The following is a 6598-nucleotide window of genomic DNA, read 5'->3' as shown; positions in this document are numbered from 1 at the left end:
GATTTTTTAAAAAGATTTTTTTTTGTTTTTATTTATTTATTTGACAGAAAGATCACAAGTAGACAGAGAGGCAGGCAGAGAGGGGAGAGGGGGGAAGCAGGCTCCCTGACAAGCAGAGAGCCCGATACAGGGCTCGATCCCAGGACCCTGAGATCATGACCTGAGATCATGACCTGAGCCAAAGGCAGAGGCTTAATCTACTGAGCCACCCAGGCACCCCTAAAAAGATTTTCTTTATTTATTTGTCAGAGAGAGAGAGCACACAAGCAGAGGGAGAAGCAGGCTCCCGGCTGAGCAAGGAGCCCCACGCGGGACTGGATCCCGGGACACCGGGATCATGACCGAAGCCGAAGGTAGACACTTAACCGACTGAGCCACCCAGGCGTCCCTGTCATGGTGATTTTTTTATGTGCTATTTATTGTTGCATTCCTCAGGCACGAGACCCTTTCAGGGCAAATGCAGACCCTCAGAGGTGCCCAGAAGCCGTGCCCTCTGACAAGGCATGACACACACGCTTAGTGCACACCCGCTGCTGGCTTCTCCCTCACGCCAGCTGCCGTATCGCTGCCCCAGGGAAGATGAGCAAGGAATTTGCACTTCCCATAAATCTGACACCCCCAACGACTGTGGATGAGTAGCCCCCAGGGGTACTGAAAACTCTGCGCCAGGATGATTTGGAACCTGGATAAAAGGAGGCAAGAGGTTTATCCCTGCGGAATCTTCTGCTGAATGTACTGTGGGCTGCCGGCCTGCGACACAATGGTCACCACCATGCCCTGCCCTGATACACCACAGAGACAGACACCTAATTCTGACTCTCTCTGTGCCCAGGCCCGTCCCCACTGGAGACAAGAGGGTGGCATTAGTTGCTGGGCAAGGGAAGAGAGGGGGAGGCTGAGGTGCCAGAGGGTGAGGGCACCTGTCCCAGAGAAGCAATGAGACAGAGGGGAAGAGGGCCATGTGTGAACCCCGGTCCCAAGCCTCTAGTGCACGCGCTGCAGTCCCATGGGCCTTCACTTACAAAACACACATTCGAAGATAAAATTATAAGGAATTTCAAGATGGTGACCACAGAGCATTAAATCCAAACACAGGCCCTTTGGGGTTTGCGGCCCTGTGCCACTTGCTTGGGCTACCAGTCTGTGAAGCTGTTCCTATTTACCAGGGAAGGGGCACCAAGACAGCCTGGCAGACTTCCTGAATTAGGGAGACATGGCTGAGCGTCTGGAGACACCAAGGCAGCCAGAGCACGTAAGAAGGAAGAGCAGAGAGGAGAGAACTGCACAGAGGGAGAACTCCAAAGATCTGCAGATGGTGTCCCTCAAATATTCAGCAGACTACTAAGCAGCGGGCGCCCGGGGGGCTCAGTGGGTTAAGCGACTGCCTTCGGCTCAAGTCATGATCTTGGAGTCTCAGGATCGAGTCCTGCATCGGGCTCCCTGCTCACTGGAGAGTTGCTTCTCCCTCTGACCTTACCCCCTTCTCGTGCTCTCTCATTCTAATAAATAAATAAAAATTTAAAAAGGAGTACTAAGCAGTGCATTCACGTGAGAAAACTACCAGGGACAGGGGAAGAACCATCTGAAAGAATTAGAGGACACAGTGCCTGTGTGCACACATAAGGCCAGAAACAGTGCCTGATCCCACCAGCCGGAATGGAACAAGCTCATGATTTATAGGGCATCACGTAGAGTACAGCTAGGTCTTGCCTGAGTAGTGCAGAATACTACCAAGAAGCTCAAGAAGATTTATAGGAATACAAAAAGATTCAAGACCCAACATAATGAAAATGACAGTGCCTGGTATCCAATCGAAATCATAAATGAGTCAAGTAAATACAAGCCATAATGAGAATAATCCATTTATCAAAAACAAAGCAGAAATGTTAGAATTAGCAGAGAAGAATATTAAAACAGTTATAACTGTATTCCACATGTTTAAAAAATGAAGTAGAGACTTGGAAGATAGGCAAAAGCAAGAAAATAAAAGTAAACAAATGGGACCACATCAAACTAAAAAGCTTCTGCACAGCAAAGGAAACCAACAACAAAATGAAAAGGCGACCTACTGAGTGGGAGAAGATATTTGCAAATCACGCATCTAGGAAGGGGTTAATATATCCAAAATATATAAAAACTCATACAACTCAGTAAGCAAACACCAAAACCAAACAATGTAATTAAAAAAATGGGCGGAAGAACTGAATAGACATTTTTCCAAAGACATACGAGTGGCCAACATGTACACAAAAAGGCGCTCAACATCACCAGTGATCAGGGAAATGCAAATCCAAACCACAAGGAGTTATCTAATATCTAATAGGACTATCATCAGAAAGACAAGGGATAACAAGTGTTGGGGAGGATGTGGTGAACAGGGAACCAGCCTGCATTGTTGGTGGGAATGTAAATTTGTGCAGCCAATACAGAAAACAGTATGGAGGTTCCTCAAAAATTTAAAAACAGAACTACAGTAGTTCCCCCTGAGATGAAGTCAGAAAAAAATATTCAAATATATATACAAATGTATATATATATATGATATATATACAATAAATATAAAATATGTTATACATTATATAAAATAATTTGTTCAGTTATTCAGCAAGTATTTATCACCTACTGTGGTAGACTGAATGTCTATCCAACATAACATCCAAATCCCTAAAATGTATGTCGCCTTATGTGTAAAAAGAGTTTTTGCATGTCAGATTAAGGAGTTTGAGATGAGATTATTTTGAATTATCTGAGTGGTTCCAAAATGCCATCACAAGTGTCCCTATGGGAGAGAGGCAGAGGGAAATTACTGAGAAGAAAGCCGTATGATAGAAGCAGAGTCAGAGAAGGTGCTATGCTGCTAGCTTTGAAGATGGAAGGAAGGGGACGAGCCAAGGACTGCAAGGAATGCGACTTCAGTATCTAATACTGGAAATGCCAAGGAAACTAATTTTCCCTTAGAGCCTCTGCAGGGTGTGTGGCTTGCCAACACTTTGGTTTCAGCCCGGTGAAGCTGATTTCCAGCTTCTGGCCTCTATTTAACTGTGAGAGAATTAATTTCTGTGAGTTTAAGTCACCAAATTTGTGGTAATATTTTTTACAGCAGCCACAGGCAACAAATGCAACTATTATGGCTAGACACTGCTCTAAGTGTTTGAGATGATCAAGGAACAAAACAAAGGCCTCTGCCTTAATGGAGCTTAAACTCTACTCTAGTGGAGTAAACAGACAATATACCATACGCATATTAAACAAGTAAATTGATATTTTAAATACAGTGGCTATGGTAGGCCTCATTGAGGAAGAGGTGTCTGAGCAGACTTTTAATTTGGTATTTAAAAAACGAGGACAAAACTAAAATACTGGATACTACCTTGTAAGTTGGGAAAGAGATGATTATTACCTCAAGTGTTCTAACATCCACATATGATTTGGAAGAACTGGTATTAACTTGAGACTTGTTAAACATACATGCTAACATATCAAGGGTCATCAATGAAAGAACAGAGATAGAATGTATAATCTCCAAATTAATAGTGGGGGAAAATGCAATAAGAAAATAAAATTCAATTTTTTTAAAGCTGATAAAGGAGAAAAAGCAAAGGAAATTAGAACAGATAGACAGCAACCAGTAAGATGTTAGAAACAAATACAAAAAAATGTGACCTCAGAGATGCAAACGGATATAATATGCCAGTTAAAGGAGGTTGTCAAATAAGGGGCAGAAAGGGAAAATCCCCCTAAAATGGAAAGACACTCCTAAAATATGAGAACACAGAAAGGCTGACAGTTAAGCAATGAAGAAATATACCAAGCAAATACTAGCCAAAAGCCTGAGTAGTTCTACTAATGTAAGTCAAAACAGAATTTAAAATGCATTGTTTGGGACTGAGAAGGTCACTACAGCAAGATAAAAGGTGGGGCACTGTAACGTTCCTTCCTCAATTTTTGATAGGTTAAAACTAAAGACAAAAAATTAATAACAATACAGAATGTTCGAAGAACCTAGTTAACAAACTTGGTTGGAAACGGCTAAGAATATTCACGTACCAGTCTTCTCGTTCACTGGGAGCAGGTTTCTTCAATGTGAAGGTGGAATGCTTGATCATAGGATTTGTATATTTTCAGAGAAGACTACAGATAGAATTCAAGTTCTGTGTACCCCTCTACCTTATTCTCCTTCACCCTTCCCCAGGAGATCACCACGGTCCTGGACGTGCTGTTTATCATTCTAAAGCAATTTCAAAACGTACTAGTTCACATGTTTATGTGTAGCCCTTAAACATTATAAAGTATTATTTATACTTTTAAAAAAGGAATTTTAATTATTTACTTTTTATAAGTTATTTAAAATTTATATAAATGGGAGGGGCACCAAGCTGGCTGTCAGAAGAGCATGTGACTCTTGATCTCAGGGTTGTGAGTTCAAGCCCCACACTGGGTACGGAGATTACTAAAAGAAAATAAACTTAAATAAAACTTATGGGTGGCTGGGTGGCTCAGTCGTTAAGCATTTGCCTTCAGCTCAGGTCATGATCCCAGGGTCCTGGGATCGAGCCCCACATCAGGCTCCCTGCTCAGTGGGGAGCCTGCTTCTCCCACTCTCCCTGCTTGTGTTCCATCTCTCCCTGTGTTTCTCTATCAAATAAATAAATAATCTTAAGAGAAAAAAAAGAATTGCTTAGTTTTAAGATGTGGGCACCTTTGACTTTACAAAACACTACCATGTTACTTTTCCAAGTAGTTTGTGCCAATTTATATCAACACCATCAAGTTTACATTGCTGATAACTGTCATCTAATATCAAGACTTCTCCATGTTTGCCAATCTGATGCATGTGAAATTGGACCTGTTTTATTTTGGGTCCCTGTGATTAGATTGATCTCATAAATTCATTGGCTGCTGGGGCTTCCTCTTCTATGAAAAGCCTATTCATACTCTTTGCTCACTTTTGAGTCTCCTGTTTTTCTTACTTATAAAGTTTGTAATGTATGCACAGTAAGGTTCATTTTGGTGTATACTTCCACATTGTAACAAATGCAATATGTAACTCCACAATTAAGATACAAAATGGTTCCGTTGACTCCTGAGATTCCCTCTTACTGTCCCCTTTGTGGTCAAGTGCCTCTCCCCACACCAACCCATGCTAATCATTACTCTGTTTTCTACTCCTCGTTTTGCGTATTACACGATGTAATGTAGAAGGAATTATACCATATGCAGCCTTTTGATTCTAGCTTTTTACATTTAACATAATGCATAGGAGAGCCACATTACTGAATGTATTAATAGCGTGTTCCTTTTATTTTTTTTTTAAGTAAGCTCTACAGCCAAATTGAACTCTCAACCCTGAGATCAAGAATCATATGCTCTATCAACATCCTGAGCCAGCCAGGTCCCCCAGTAATTTGTTCCTTTAAATTGCCAAGCAGTATTAGTATTCCATTTATGTAGGTACCAACCACTTGTTTATTCACCAGCGGGACAGCTTGATTGCTTTAAGTTTTTGGTAATTATAAATAAAATTACTGCATTTACATACAGGCTTTTGTGTAAACATAAGTTTTCATTCCTCTTTGGTAAATTAGGAGTAGGAGTTCTTTAATTTTAATTTTAATATGCATACTTAAGAGAGTCCCTCCTTCTGAACAGAGGCCTTACTACATTTATATCCCGAACTCTTTCCCTCTTCTGTTAGCTTGTTTAGTGGCTTAGTGCCAATCTTATTTTTACCTTCCCCAACAAAAATAGTCATTTTACTTTTAGTCCATGTTTATTTGAATGCATGAACATTTCAACAATTAATGTGATCACCATTTCTTCTTGCATCCCACTCACTTCTAAAAAGCACATTTTAATGATCTGCTTTGGAATGATAAATTGGATTAAGTGAACAGAATGTTCTAGTATTATGACAGAACCTGGTATCTCCAAAATACATATTCTTGGATGATAGAACCTAAATCTATTTCATGTAGGATGCTACACACTGGTCCAGAACAATTGACTTTTCTAGTCCACTTCAGCTGTGAAGGAGATGACCCTCTGTTTATTATTGCCTACATAAGAGACAAGGGAGAAGGCTAACAGATGCCCCCCTGGACCTCACTTCAGGATCCTCGAGGTTTTCATGCTACTCTTCTCTATAAACATTTGACCCGTGTATATCTAATTTCCTCTTAACATAATCAAATGAAAAATTATATTAAGCAGAATACTTAATATTCCTAAACACTTTATGAGTTATCAACTATTTTAAGAATATTTATGAAAGTCAGACAAAAAGGGGGAAATGTCTGTGGTACCTTTCTCTATCATCAAAGCTCCTTAACTCAAAGAGTAATTAGAAACAAATCTTTGAAAAATGCCAACTCCACAGCTCATATTGCAACTAGTGTTTTAGGACAGACATGTAGGTCTGATTCTGGGGAAATTTGTCTTTGCTTTTTTGGGGTGTTATCTTTTTTAAAATCTAGCAAATTCCATACTGCCCTTTTAAATATGTTAACCGCTGTGAAGAAGTTCCCATTATTTTTTTCAGACAATTATCTTTTAAAAATGTTTTCATAAGATATTAACATACCAATGATTTAAATAAATC

The sequence above is a fragment of the Lutra lutra genome, chromosome X, assembly GCF_902655055.1.
Source record: "Lutra lutra chromosome X, mLutLut1.2, whole genome shotgun sequence".
Taxonomy (NCBI): Eukaryota; Metazoa; Chordata; class Mammalia; order Carnivora; family Mustelidae; genus Lutra; species Lutra lutra.
This window is presented reverse-complemented; position numbering follows the sequence as displayed.